This window comes from Odocoileus virginianus, unplaced genomic scaffold, assembly GCF_023699985.2.
Source record: "Odocoileus virginianus isolate 20LAN1187 ecotype Illinois unplaced genomic scaffold, Ovbor_1.2 Unplaced_Contig_2, whole genome shotgun sequence".
In the NCBI taxonomy this organism is placed as follows: Eukaryota; Metazoa; Chordata; class Mammalia; order Artiodactyla; family Cervidae; genus Odocoileus; species Odocoileus virginianus.
Genome location: NW_027224319.1, coordinates 3,844,421 through 3,859,687, shown reverse-complemented (window position 1 = coordinate 3,859,687; position 15,267 = coordinate 3,844,421). Strand labels below are relative to the sequence as shown.

Sequence of the window (15,267 nt, the reverse complement as noted above, 5' to 3'; positions counted from 1 at the left end):
GAGAGAGCGAGAGCACAGATAAAAAGACAAGAGAAATAGGAGATATGAAGGATGGAGAGATAATAGATATTTAAGTTAGTCTCTTCCCTTTTTCCAAATGGCAGCCAGAAATTTTCTACCAGATGAGAAAATTTAATTTCTGCATTGTTCACAATTATGTAATACAGTGTTATAGAGGCTTCTATAAAGCCCAATGGTTAGAAGGACACCTAGAAGTATAACTTGGGATGGAGAGGACTAGATGACTTGTTTTCCTATGGGATGTTGTTTTGCATCTCATCTCTGTAGACACAAAAAATGTTCACAACCTAAAAGAGAGTTATGTTTTATTTTGTGGGAATTTTTAGGACTTCAAGCCCAGGAGCAGCATCTCAAGTAACCCTGAGAGAACTGCTCCAAGGAGGTGAGGTGGGGGAGCCAGGTTATATAGAAGTTTTGCAACAAAGGGCAGATAGTTGGTACATCAAAAGATGATTGTTAATTAAAAAAAAACCCAGATATCTCCAAGTTAAGGACTTTAGTGCTTTTCTACGTATGGGCAAGTGCAGGAGTCTGGGCTCGCATGCTGTTCGCTCAGGGCTCACCGTCAGGAGTGGCTGCAGTCTGATGGCTGCTAGTTGGCAGGTATTCTTTTCTTCCTGAGTTTCCTCAGGCCTCACTGGCTCATGTTCGGGGGTTGCAGGGCTGCAATTGCTGATGACTGTGACATCCTTTGTTTATTGATATGGCAGGAAATATTCCGTTTCTCACCCCCAAGATTAATCTGGGTACTTTCTAAACGTGTCAAGCCTCTGTTTTGAGCTGTGCAAATCCTCAACAAATTTTCAGATGTGCCAGAGCATCTACTCTGGGAAAGATAAGAGAGCTAGTGAGGGGCTGGAGGAAAGGCGTATCAGTCCTGAGCTCCAGGCGGCATCGGTGAACCCAGACAGTGACCAAGAGTGGCAGGGTGGGGGCTGCGCTGGGAGTGGGCAAGTTATGTGAGAGAAACCGTTCAATAATGTAAGCAACACTTCCTGCACACTTGTGTCACATGTCACACCAGGGAGCTGCTAAGGGCTTTACGTACTTCATCTCTTTTAAGCCTCCCGGTGACCCTGTAAGGTAAATGAGTTTGTTTTTTTTCTTAACCATTTCTCAGAGGAGGAACTGAGACAAGTGGGTTAAGCAATAGCTCAGGATAACACAACTAGAAAATGGTGGGGCTTATTCTGGAACCCATCTCTGTATGCTTCCTTCCCTCTCCTCTGACCACCATGTCCGCTATTTCTCCAGGAGTCTGTGGATGAGGCCCAAGGGGTGGGCAGTGGGTTGGTTGGTGCTGGCCCTTCAGTTCCCTCCAGTGGTCCATGCCCAAGATTCAACAGGTGATTTTTATGTCAGAACACCTTTGCTTTAATTCAACATTAAGAAAAACCTGAAGAAAGCAGGCATATTATACTTCATTATAATAAGGAACAAGTTCTCCTTCTAGGAGAATATGACATAAGTTGGCAGAGCTCTGCTGGGTCCCCTTGAGTCCCTTTCCCATTTCTGGCTCTCCTTCCTCAGCCTCTGTGCCCTTTTGCTTCCATCTTCTGCACCTGTGATTGACTGTGGAGGGCTATCCTAAGGCTCAGGAACCATCGTGCCCCCGACTCCCCCAGCCCCACTCTCCTGCATGGAGCCAGGAGGAACCCCCCTCATTGCCTTGTTCTAGGCAGGACACACTGTGAGGTTCCTGTCCCAGGGTCTGCTCAGGACCAGGCGGAGACCCCAGGGGATCTTTGCCTGAGACCACATCCTGCTGCTTGCTTCCTCCCTTCTTGTCCTGTTCCCTCACTCTCTTTATGGTGTCTTCTGAGAGCACCCACTGAATAAATCACTCACACATGAATCCTCCCCTCAGGGTCTGGGCCCTCATAAGATAGTGCATTTAACATAGATGGAAGTTCCTTTATTTTTCAACAGCTTATTAAGATGTAACTTTTGGACAATAAAGTGTATCCATTTAATGTCTACAGTTTGATGAATTTTGACAGTCATATACATTTGGATTATAACATCCATCAATAGTCAAGATATGAGTGTTTCCATCACCTCCAAGAGATTCCTTATGCCCCTTTGAAATCCATCCCTCCCTCCAGGCAATCACATCTTTCCACTTCTTAAGATCAGTTTCTTTGCAGCCTGCTGCCTAAACTTTAAGCCAGTGCTATATATTTTTGATTTTTGTATTGCACTACTTAAAGTTACCAATTTATATTTTAGCTTAGAAAATGCTAGCTGACACAAAACTCCAAAATGTACAATGAGCTTGAACATCTAGAAGTGTATTTCTTGATCATGTACAGCAATCAGGATTATTTATTGGTGGCAGTCTGCCTTTAATCATTAGTTCAGGCACCTACGCATCTACATACAGTGTCTACTATCACTGAAGTTGGCATTCAAGACCCAAATGTATACAGCTGCATCACCCGAGAGGAAGGAGAAGAGTATGAAGGAATGCTTTTGGAAGGATTTTATGAACTGGTGAAGAAATCATCCACACCATTTCTGTCCACATTCCATCAGCTAGGACTCAGTCATGTGGCCACCCATGAATGTGTCAGCAGCTCGAATGTAGTCTGTCTGTGTGTCCAGAAATTAATAATACTTATGTGTATGCATGTGTTAATTAATAACTATCTGACCAGAAAAGAACAAGCTCAAAAGAGGAAGATAAAAGACATACTGACACTTAATGCCATTTTAATCATTAACAGCAACAACATAACTATGAAGTGACAAACAATAAGAGTGACTATCATCTTTTGAGGAATTTGGTGCCAGGTGCTTTATGACATTTATCCTCACAGTTCTACAGGTATGCAATTTCCTTATGAAGATTAAAGCAGTAGGAGATTATAAAGCTGTGGTTGCCAAATAGCTACCAAATGGCAGAGGATAAATTTGTGCCCAGATCTTTCTTGATGCCTACGTTTCCGCAGTTAGCATAAAGCAGAACAAATCAATTATAGCATTTTCCCACTTCAGTGAGAGCTATGAATTATCAGCAGCAGATTTTAACCTAATCCAGGGCATCAAGAATCTATAGTTATTCAGAGATTCTAGAAGGAGCAGTAAATAAACTTCCCACAACTTAGACCTCAGGGCAGATGGCCAAGCAGGCACCTGCATCGCAGATACAAGGGTGGGGTCACATTCAGCCCTAGGAGAGTTGAGAAAGCTCTTTGCGTTTACCACCCTCTCTGTGTTCTAAGAAGCCTGGATCAAGAAAATTCTTAATGTGATGATGGCAGGGGTTCAGGGGAGAGACACTATTTTTTTTAGTTTGAGAGAAAAAAAAATTCTCTAGGTAAGAAGAGATGGGGTGGAATGCAGAGTGGGTGTCACATGAGGTCTAGGAAGAAAGATGAGGCTGGCACCAGGGAAGGGGCTGTGTGGGGCCAGGAGGGACAAAGACAGATGCCGAGCAAAGGGGCAGTAGATGAGGAAGGATCTAGGAAAACAAGAAAGTTCAGCAGGATTCGAAGGTGGGTTTTTGTGTAGTGTGGGATGTAACCTTCCTATATAAGTTAGGGTTTGGTCATGAAAAAGGCTTCTGTAGGTATTTTGACCAGGAAGGGAATTAATGTAGATTACAATGCCTTGACAGCTAGTAAATATTTTCAAGTGCTTATGGAACATTCACCAAGATAGACAATATCTAGAGCCTCAAAAAGTTTTTAAAATTTGAATTATATAGAGTATATTCTCAGATCAAAATGCAGTCAATTAAAAGTTAAAAAACAGAAAGGTGACAAACATTTCTAAACATGTGAAAAATTTAAATCACACGTCTATATAATCCACAGATCAGAAAGGAAGTCTCAAAGGAAATAAAAATGACTTTGAACTAAGTGAAAACAAAAATACAACATCAAGATATGTGAGGTGCAGCTAAAGCCATTCTGAGGAACATATTGCCACACTGAATGCTTACGTTAGAAAAGAAGATCGGAATCAAGTCAATAATCTAAGTTTCTTCCTCTAGAAACTAGAGAAAGGGCAAAATAAGCCCAAATTAAGCAGAAAGAAGGAACGACTAAGATAAGAGCACAAAGTAATAAAATTTAAAACAGAAAAGAGATTAAAGCACTGAAACAAAAAGCTGATTCTTCAAAAAGTCTTTGAAAATGAGTGATAAACCTTTAGCAAGATCTGAGAGAGAGAGGTGACACAAATCAACAATGTCGAGAATGAAAGAATGTCAAGAATGAATACAGATTCTTCAGCCATTAAAAGGGACAGTAAGAGAATACTGAGAACAACTTTGGGGCTTCCCAGTTGGCTCAGTGGTAAAGAATTTGCCTGCAATGCAGGAGACATGGATTCAATCCCTGGGTCAGGAAGATCCCCTGGAGAAGGAAATGGCAACTCACTCCAGCATTCTTGCCTGGGAAATCCCATGGACAGAGGAGCCAGGCGGGCTACAGTCCAGAGGGTCGCACAGAATTGGACATGACTGACCAACTGAGCACCCACACAGCACATGAACAACTTTATGCTTATACGTGCAACAATTTAAAAGAAACAGACCAATTTGTTGGTTAATAACAGAGACAAGACATCTGACAAAGTATTTCACCCACTGGTGGTGATAAACACCTCTCAGTGAACTGATAACTTAATAAACAGCATCTACAAGGAGGAGCCTAGAGATAGCATCATGCTTAATAATGAAAGATGAATGCTCTCCTCCAAGATCATGAACAAAGCAAAAACGTTCGTTCAGTCACTCCTCTCCAACCATAAGTCCTAGCTAGCACAATGAGACCAGAAACAAAATATAAGGCATATAGATTGAAAAGGAGGAAATAAACTGCCCTTATTTGAGGATGACATTGTTGTTTACATAGAAAATCCCAAGGGATTCTCCCCAGAACTGTTGAAACTAACAAGTTCAGCTCAGTTGCAGGAAAAAATCAACAAACAGAAACCAATCACATTTTTATGTATCAGTGAATACTTAGAAACCAAAATTAAAATACCATTTATAATTGCTTCCAAAATCTTTTAGACTATACCTAGGTATAAATCTAACAAAACATAGACAAGATTTGCAATGAAAACTACAGAATGAAATTAGAAAAAAAAAAAGACCTATGGTTTAGGCAGAGGGATATACACATAGAATAATGGAACACAATAGAAAATTATAGAACCAAACTCACAAATATATCCAACTGCTTTCTGACAAAGGCACAGCGCCTTTAAACAGAAGAACAGTAGCTTTTTTCGTAAATAATGCTGGAGCAATTAGATATCCATAGACAGAAAAATTAAATAAACCTTAATCCAAACTTCACATAATCTATACTTCAATAAAATTTTTAAAAAAATAAATATCAACTATACTTCGATAAAAAACTTAAAAGGACATACAAAAATTGACTCAATTTATCACAGACTTCATTGTAAAATGTAAAACTATGAAACTTTGAAAGATAGCAAAGGATAAATCTTTGTAATCTAGAATTTGGAGAAAAGTTGTTAGAGTTGATGCCAAGAGCCGTATCCATAAAAAGAATAGTTGATAAATTTGGCTTCATAAAAATTAAAAGCTTCTCTCTCTGAACAACTTTTAAAAAGCAGATGAAAACACAAGCCAGAACCTCAAAAAAAAATCTGTAAACAATATATCCAATAAAATATTCATATCTAAAATATAAAGCATTCTCAAAGTTAAAAAGCAAAAAACCAATCTGATTAGAAAATAAAGATTTTTTTTTTCCCAACAAGGTAGAAATTTTAAAAGGACTTACCTCAAGTGAATAAAGAAATCTACAGATGGTTAGAAAGAAAGAAAAAAATGGGCAAAGGCACAAACAGATACCTCACCGAAGAGGACATGCATATGGCAGCTAAGCACATGAAGACATGTTGAGTATCATAAGCCATTAGGAAAATGCAGATTAAAACTGCCATCACACTTATCGGAGTGACAAATAAAAAGTAGTGACAACAGCAAATGCTGGGGAAGATAAGGAGGAAACTGGATCACTCCTACATTGATGTTGGGCATATAAAATAATACAGATACTCTGAAAAAGAATATGGCAGTTTCCTATAAAACTAATGGTGCTAGCAGTAAAGAACCCATCTGCCAACGCAGAAAACCTAAGAGACTTGGATTTGATCCCTGGGTTGGGGAGATCCTCTGGAGAAGGAAGTGGCAACCCACTCCAGTATTCTTGCCTGGAGAATCCCATGGACAGAGGAGCCTGGCGGGCTACAGTCCATAGGGTCACACAGAGTCAGACATGACTGAAGCAACTTAGCGTGCAAGCAAAACACAAGTTTACAATGCAATCTAGCAGTCAGATTCCTGGGCAGATATCTCAAAATAAACATTTTTGAAGATTTTAAAATTGAAATGTGGCACGCATATAATAAAATGCCTAAAGTATACTAATCCAAGTTTTGCATGTATCCACAGCTGTGTGACCACCATGGCTGGACAGTGCCAGAGCCCCAGACCATTCCTTGGTGTCTCTTCCTAGTCTGTATCCACAGAGGTAACCGCTGTTTTGTTCCTATTACTATCGTTTAGTTTCGGCTGTACCGTATGTAGTCGTGGTAGATTGTTCTTTTATATTGTCGCATAGCATTTTATTGTGTGAGGATACCATAGTTTGGGGCTTCCCTGGTGACTCAAGTTCGATCCCTGGGTCAGGAAGTTCCCCGGGAGGAGGGCACGGCAACCCACTGCAGTACTCTTGCCTGGAGAATCCCATGGACGGAGGAGCCTGGTCGGCTACAGTCCCTGGGGTCACAAAGAGTAGGATATGACGAAGTGACCGAGCACACAGCACATAGCACCCCAGTTTACCTGTTTTATTGTTGATAAAAATTGGGGGTTTGCAGTTTGAGACGGTTATGAATAAAATTAGTAGCTACAGTCTTGTGTGTGTGTCTTTGGAGTTCATATACATTTCTTTCTCTGCAGTATATACTTTGAGGTAGAATTTTGGGGTCATAGAGAAGGCATTGTTTAGCTTTACATGCTACTAAACGGTTTTCTAAGTGGTTGTACCAACTTATTATGCTTTTGCCAGCAGTATGTGAGAGTTCAAGTTCATCTCCATTCTTGTCAATAGTTGGTATTGTCTATTAGAGATTTTTCTCGTTTTCTTTTTCATTTTAGCTCTTCTGATGGGTATCAGCTGCTATATCATTATGGTTTTAATTTGCATTTCTCAAATGATTAATGATATTGATTATCTTTTCACATATATGTTGGTTATTTGGTTATCGTCTGTGCAGTGGCTGATCAAATCTTTTGCTGGTCTAAAAATAATTAGGTTGTTTGTCATTTTCATATTGACTTTTAGGAGTTTGTAATCTGTTCTGTATATGAGCCCTTTATCTAAGAGAAGTATCTCTGATCTGTTTCTGGCTATAGGCACTTGTGCCTTTTTCTCCCAGTCTTCTGGTACACCCTGATCACTCCAGATAGTGATTCTGTTTGCAAATATCTCTAGGCTTAAGTCTCCAAACCCTGCTGCAGTCACCAACCACTTCTGCAGTGCTTCTGTCAGTGTCTCAGATTCATACCAGCACACTGCTTGCCCCTGCCCAGATTCTTGGCTAGCCATAAACAAAATCTCTCTGTCTTTGATCCCTGCATCTCTCACTTCTCAGAAGCAGGAAGATTTCTTGTTCCCTGAGGTAAAATGAAGTGAGGAAATAAGTTTATTCAAGCAGATACATGATAATATCATACTCTGAATAAAAGATGTCAAGCTATACTCTCACCTGTGGTCACACACACATCAAGGCATCAAACTTAATCAACGTGTCTCCATATCAGCTGCCTCTTATGCATGCAGCTCGATGCTGGCCATTGTGGGAAACACACAAAGGAGGACTGGACACGGCTCCAGCTGTTGAGAAGCTTACAATCGAGTTGGGAAGAAAAGGCGTAATACAGGTTATGTGATTTAGTAAAATAATGCATGTTAGATAGTACATAACATAACTCTTCAGGATCAAAGAGTTTTAGAACTGGGCATGAAAGACCATAAGTGCTAATTCAAGCTGGCCCTGGACGGGAAGTTTTTAGAGGACTTCCTTAAGATAGTCTCTCCTTCCCCTTTTCAGCATGGGGGTGGGGATAACGGGTTTCTTGGACAACTTTTTGCACGTAGGAGATACTCAGTGTATGTTCGCTGGTTTGAGTGAAGCTTAGGTTGCAGAAATTAATAGCTACATAACGCCCATCAGCCAGATACCTACTAAGTACCAGGCATGTAGTAAATCACATTTAATTCTTGCCACAATTCTGAGAAGGGTATCATATTGCTTCTGTTTTACAGGTGGGAAAATGGAGGCTCAGGCAAAGAAAAGACATAGCATCTGATAGAGCCATGATTCAAAGCAGGTTGACATACTGGGGCACTTCTTGCTTGCTGTGAGACACTGCCATTTCCTGTTGCTTGAACAAAGGGAAGGGGACAGTGGGCCCAGCCACTCACAGTGTCAGAGATTAAAGCCCAGGTCCTAGGGCACCGGGTCTCTGAAGCAGGGCCCAATAGAAGAGGCCATCCCTTCAAGGGAGGCCAAGGTTAGCCTGACTGGTGACTTTGGATAGCAAGGCAGAAGTGAGAGGGAAGCAGATTAGATAAGAGAAAGTAACACAGCCAGGTGGTCTATCACCCCTCCCCCCTTCCTGTAACTTCCCCAAATATAGTGCTTGATCCCTCATGTGCCCAATTTGGCTGGATGTCCATTTGTCCTGTGAAACCCCACTTCTACCTTGCCATCCAGGAGTGCCCTAGCAATGCCATACCATGGAACCGTGGCTGCTGGGCTGCCATGGACTGGTAATGGCATGCATTCGTCCTTCCTCTCATCTCATCGTTCTGAAACAGGAATTCAGACATTGGCACCAATTCAGACATTGGTGCTTAAATCTGCCAGTGTTTCCTTCCATGGCGACCCAGTGGTTTAGAATCCACCTTGCGATGCACGGGACACCAGTTTGATCCCTACTCCGGGAAGATTCCACATGCCTCGGAGCAGCTGAGCCCGTACTGATTCTAGGGCCTGCGAGCTGCAACTTACTGAAGCCCGTGTGCCTAGAGCCCGTGCTCCACAGCAAGAGAAGCCACCGCAGTGAGAAGCCCACACGCTGCAATGAAGAGTAGCCCCTGCTCGCTGCATCTTGAGAAAGCAAATCTGCAGCAACAAAGACCCACCACAGCCAAAAGAGAAGTATATCTTTTTTAAAGATTAAAAACAGAAAGACTGAATCACTTTTCTGTACACCAGAAACTAACAACACTGTAAATCAACTATGCTTCAATTAAAAAAACAATGAAAGCCAGAAAACAGAACAAAATACCACCAACCACAGCTTACTCCCCTCAAGAAAACCCACAGAGGGAAAAGGAAGATAGTAACGAGACTAGAAAGTTCAGAAAAGGGAAGTATGAACTGAGTACACGATGCCTCACCCCACAGGCACAAACCCGTGGTTTGAACTTCTGTTTGTGTGGCATGAAGCAGAGCCCACCCAAAGATGGCAGTGGGGCAAGACCCCTGCCTCCCTCCAGAAAGAGGACTGATCTAGCAGTGGCCTCATGAGCTGGTACATCCCAAGTGTAAGGGAATTCCCCTGCAAATAGGAAATTGAGCGCCAGCTAGCTGTACAAAGGGCAGGCATTTGGTTTCTGCCCAAACCAAAGATTTGTGGACTCAGATGCAAACTCTGTTATCACATCCCTTTGCCCTTGCAGATTTAAGATGAAAGAGATGCAAATATCTTTCCTGTACATTCATGGTGTGTAGGTAGGAGTAATGTGCTGGTAAGTGTTCTAACAACCCACTAGGAAGAAAGAAACAAAAAAGGCATTGACATGTTTGCTGGTTTCCAATTTCCCTGGTGTAAAGACTCTCCTTGTGGCCAAGTTTAAGCTGCTGACTTAAGGTCACTGAAGTGGAGTTGGGTAACCTGAGCCTACCACAGGGTTAAACAGTCATGGTGTTGCATTTACCTTATGTGCTCAATGCTTTATGTGCATCGCTGGATTAATGTTCATTCATGAGAAAAGTGAGGCTCAGAAAAATAGATGATTTACCCTGTGTCATTAGCTATTTACTGGCGGAAAGAGGAGTTTAAAATAAATTAAAATTAGTGTGCTCTAGATCAGTAGTCTGAAGCTTTTTTGATATTGGCGTGAACAGCCTTTTTTTTCTTAATCTTATGAGAGGATTTTATGAGCAATAAATTGGATAGCCTGTATAAGACCCCTAGAACATATTTATGCAATTGATGATCAATGAATAACTTATTTATTACTATCATTATTATTATTATTATTATCATATCCTTGTTATGTATGAGGTGGAGGCTCCTTGCTTTGATGTGGAAAAAGTGAGGCATTTGTTTACATGAACCTAGTTAGAGAAGAAGTTGGCTGGGCCTGCAGTTTCAATAAAATTCTTTGAAAGGCATTTCTTATGGTACAGACCTTGTCAGAAGCAGAGCAGGGCTCAAGGCCATAATTTCTCCATATATCCCAAAACAGATTTCACTGACTTCTCTTAAACTCTGCTCTTTAAGCCAGATCATAGCATGTGTTGGGATTAAGATAATACCACACCCATGGGATGCTGAGGGCAGAGACCTTGAGCAGGAGAGAATACCTTGCTGCCAAAGGATATTGCCAAGCCAAGAAGTACATCTTCATGAGGCACTCAGTGGCCATAAACTCAGCCTCATTCCATGTTTTCCTCTCACCCTTATGTATTTTGACTTTAGAACACTGTGTACACGTGGGTGTTGGTTTTATTCTCAGTGGTTCCCAAAATAGAAAACAGATAACAAACACCTATTGAACTGTGGTGTTGGAGAAGACTCTTGAGACTCCCTTGGACTGCAAGGAGATCAACCAGTCGGTCCTAAAGAAAATCAACCCTGAATATTCATTAGAAGGACTGATGCTAAAGCTGAAACTCCAATACTTTGGCCACCTATGCGAAGAGCCAACTCATTGGAAAAGACCCTGATGCTGGGAAAGACTGAGGGCAAGAGAAGGAAGTGACAGAGGATGAGATGGTTGGATAGCATCACTGACTCAGTGGACGTGAATTTGAGCAAACTCTGGGAAATAGTGAAGGACAGGGGAGCCTGGTATACTGTAGACTATGAGGTCACAGTGTTGGATACGTTTTAGTGGTTGAACAACAGCAGCAAGTGCCTAACAAATAATTTTGTGAAAGTACATTATGACTCTATTTTCACAATAACTCAGACCAAACTAGAATCTTTATAGTAGAAAGTGTTACATGCCTCACCCTTGAATAAAATATTTACAGATTTAGCAAGTGGGCTCTGTGTCCTAAAACAATGTTTACTTGTAACTACTGTTGTTGTTTAGTCACTAAGTCATGTCCAACTCTTTGGGACCTGGCGGCCCGCCAGCCTCCTCTGTCCATGGGATTTCCCAGGTAAGAATACTAGAGTGGGTTGCCATTTCCTTCTCCAGGGATCTTCCCGACCCAGGGATCAAACTCATGTCTCCTGTGTTGCAGGTTTGCTACTGAGCCACCAGGGTCTCATTTTCTTATTTAAATACGTGATTTTGAGTCCTGGCTCTGTGACTTTTTTAACTGACTTGACTCTGAAACTTTATGGCACTGAAACATGTGAGCCCAGAGGTTCACAGGGCAGGTTCGTTTTGGATTTTGTTTCTGTATTACAGTGTGTGGTCATTTTAATTTATCAACATAAAATTCGAACAAATGGATATCCCTAGAAGTTCCCTCTGGGACAGTTACTGGGAAAATGCCATTATTACCTAAAGTTTAAGATTTCCTGCCTCAGAAAACCCCAAGTTGCACACATACCAAAAAGATTAATTTCAAACTCATTGAAAAAGAGGTCAGTTTTGTGGTTACCAGAGGTGGGAGTTGGGAGATGGGGAGAGAGGGAAGATGGAACTGGATGAAGGTGGTGAAAAGGTACAGACTTCCAGTTACAAAATAAAAAAATACTAACCATGTAAAACATTTTGAATATAATTGACACTGCTGTTATATATGAGAGGTATTAAGAGAGTAAATCCTGAGTTCTTATCACAATAAAAATTTTTTTTTCTATTTCTTTAATCTTATATCTATTTGAAATGATGAGTATTCACTAAACTTACTTCATGATGTATGTAAGTCAAATCATTCTGTGGTACACCCTAAGCTTATACAGTGCTGAATGTCAATTATATCTTGATAAAACTGGAAGAAAAAAAAATAAACTATTTTTAGAAGAATGACTTACAATACCACTTTTAGTGGCTGATAAGCATTGTATCATGTGCATATATTTACCGATTTTTTCAGGTGATCCATTATTATTAGACACGTAGATCATGTAAAATATTCCTGCATCATTAATAAGGCTGTGATACACATCCTTATTAACAAAGTGCTGTGCACATCTCATTGTTTCACTAGACTTGCTACTAAAACTTTAAGCCCTCTGAAAGCTTTTGATACATTATTGCCAGATTTCTCTGCCAAACAGTTGCATTTAATGTGTAACTTTATTCCTAACAGGAGTTCACCAAAGTGTCTGTTTTTTTCACACTGTCAGCACTTCAGAATATTGCCATTCTGTTTCTTTAAGTTTTTTAATCATTCTCAAGTTTATAGGCAAAAAAGTTCCAACTTGGTTTTTTTTCAGTTTGTACCTCTTGGGAAAAACAGGATTTTTTACAAGTCCTTTTTAAAAAAGCCCTGGATTTCCCTCCAGTTTTCGAGCATAATATTGGTGGCACCACGGTCACTGCATTGGGCCTCCGTGGACAAGTGACTCACCCTGTCAAAATGCTAACAGAGTTTCCTGCCATCGGAGGGTTCTGTCAGAACATTACGTGGCTTAATTTTGACCCTAAATACCAACAACCTTTGTTCTGAGAGGAGGGGAAGAGAAAGCATCAAGTAAACATCCTAAGAGAGGGCAGCAGCTGGCAGGAGCATTCTTCTTTCATTTGTCTGGATTGTTAGGTTCAGACTGAAGGACAGATAGGAAAGCCCCTTAACAGGCAGGGAATCTGACCAGTAAGGAGACTTTCTTTTGACGCAGATCACTGTCAGTTTTTTAATGCACTCACAGCAGTTTCTCCTGGTATGGAGTTGAAATGACCTTGGACTTCACAGAGGCATGGTACCCTCCTTGTAGACTGAACAATTCACGTTCTGTCACTCCTCTGATTGAGGTTCTGAATAGGGTACATTTGCTCTCATCTTTTTTCTCCCCTTCCGTTAGGAACAGACTGAATCTAATATTATGTTCTTAGCATATGTTGAACTTAGTGAACTCTTCTCATGAAGAGGCTTGAGTGGCGAAATGCCAGGTCTTGTAATTAAAGGCTTCTGGAAACATCCTTTAGAGCACATGCCATTGGCTTTTGTACCCTGTTGTCCAGCCAGAGTCTCTTCTCTGTGTATTGCAGTGTAAGTGTGATGTGGCCAAACAGAGCTGATGCTTGAGATGTTTCATTGTGACAGCGCAGAATAGCAAAGAAGGGGGGGGTGGGGGCGACATTGTTTTCATTTTATTTTTAGGTTAACTTTGTATTGACCTAGCTTCCATTGCTCTGAGAATTACTATGAAAAAAAATTTTTTTATAAAGTCTGTACTATTATATCATTATTATTGATGTAATGGGTTAAAAATTTCATATTGATTTTCATTTTTAATCATTCTATTATATATAATATGGACTTCCCAGATGGCACAGTGGTAAAGAATCTGCCTGCCAGTGCAGGGAGAGATGCAGGTTTGATCCCTAGGTCAGGAAGATCTCCTGGAGCAGGAAATGGCAACCTATTCTAGTATTCTTGCCTGAAAAATTCCATGGACAGAGGAGCCTAGTGGGCTACAGTCCAGGGGATCGAAAAGAGTTGGACACGACTGAGCACAACACACACATATAATATCTATTAAATGTTAGTTTTATATTTGGTCAGCCTCAATTCTACCCCCTCCTAGTTCTAATGCTTTCTTGTACTTTATTCCAGACTGCAGCTTTTCCCTAAGCTCATATCAGGTCCTCATATATAGCTGCTTTGTTTCTTTGAATAAGAAAAAGTTTGAGACTTCCAGAAGAACCTTAAAAAGCTACATACATACAGAAACAGAATATAGAATATACATTTCTAATTTAACCGTGGTATAAGTCACAACTTCTCTAGACCTGTTTTTACATTATGAAAGGATAGTTTGTCATTAGAAGAGAGAACACAAGTAAACCCTTCTCTATTTCAGACCTGTCAGGGGAGTCAGGCCCCAAGTCTTTCACAAACCATGAGCTGTTTCCCCTTCTCCTCCTGAATCTTAGCTTGATTCCCCTCTAGCTCTCTACCTACTAATAGAACCAGACAGCAGGGTTAATAACCACCACTGATTACTATTCTGGACCCAGAATAGGTATAAGGTTCAGAGGGTGGATTTACTTGCTCCATGAGGCACACATAATCCAGGAGTGGTTGAACTTGAAGTTAAACCCATGTTTTCAAGCTCCAGAACTATAATCTCAACCACTGAACTGTGCTGTCCCAAAGCAGCCTGGTGGTTCTCAAACCTTTTATCAACACTGAAACTTTTAAACTGGTATCTTCCATAAAATTGCAAAACTAGATCTGCCCTGAGTAAGAAGGAACGCAGGTCTCATTTGCTTGGCCTCATTTACAAGCCCGGGTTGGCCCTGTGGTGCTTTCACAGAACACTGAGCTGCAGGGAGTAGGAGAGGAAACCACTACATTCCTATGACTACACTGACCTTGATGGAGTAGAACCTACCTTGCCTCCTCTCCAGAGTTTCTGGGTGAAGACCAAGAAGTCAGGGTCCACAACAGCAGAGGCCCAAGAGTGTGAGTCACAGCTTAAGTAGCAGTGTCAAAAAAGGGCCAATAGAGCTGCCCTATTTTAATACTTCCGCAGGGCTGCAGAAGGGTTATCAAGAGACAAGCAGTGTCTGCATTTTCTCTGCCTTGACAGTGGACATGATAAGGGATTTGGAAACTCATTTCCCTGTTCTTCTCTGCCAAACAAAAACCAGAGTTATACTGAATAAAAATTGAACTCCCTGTGTGGCCGGTTTGGGGATCATTAATGCATCCTTAATATCTAGCCCTGTCTGCTAGTCATACCAAAATCTGCTTTTAGGTCTTTCAGTTCAGTTCAGTTCAGTTGCTCAGTTGTCTCTGACTCTTTGCGACCCCATGGACTGCAGCACG

The 15,267-nt window shown here is 41.1% G+C and overlaps 1 protein-coding gene across 1 annotated transcript in view; it reads right to left on the bottom strand.

The window, feature by feature from the left end:
- Positions 1–14,912, bottom strand: part of CCR3 (C-C motif chemokine receptor 3) — a 33,174-nt gene extending 18,262 nt beyond the window's left edge. Inside the window, exon 1 of the mRNA XM_020916139.2 lies at positions 14,831–14,912. The gene's annotated coding sequence lies outside the window, so the exon portion shown is untranslated. The remainder of the gene's footprint in view (positions 1–14,830) is intronic.
- Positions 14,913–15,267: the final 355 nt, after the last annotated feature.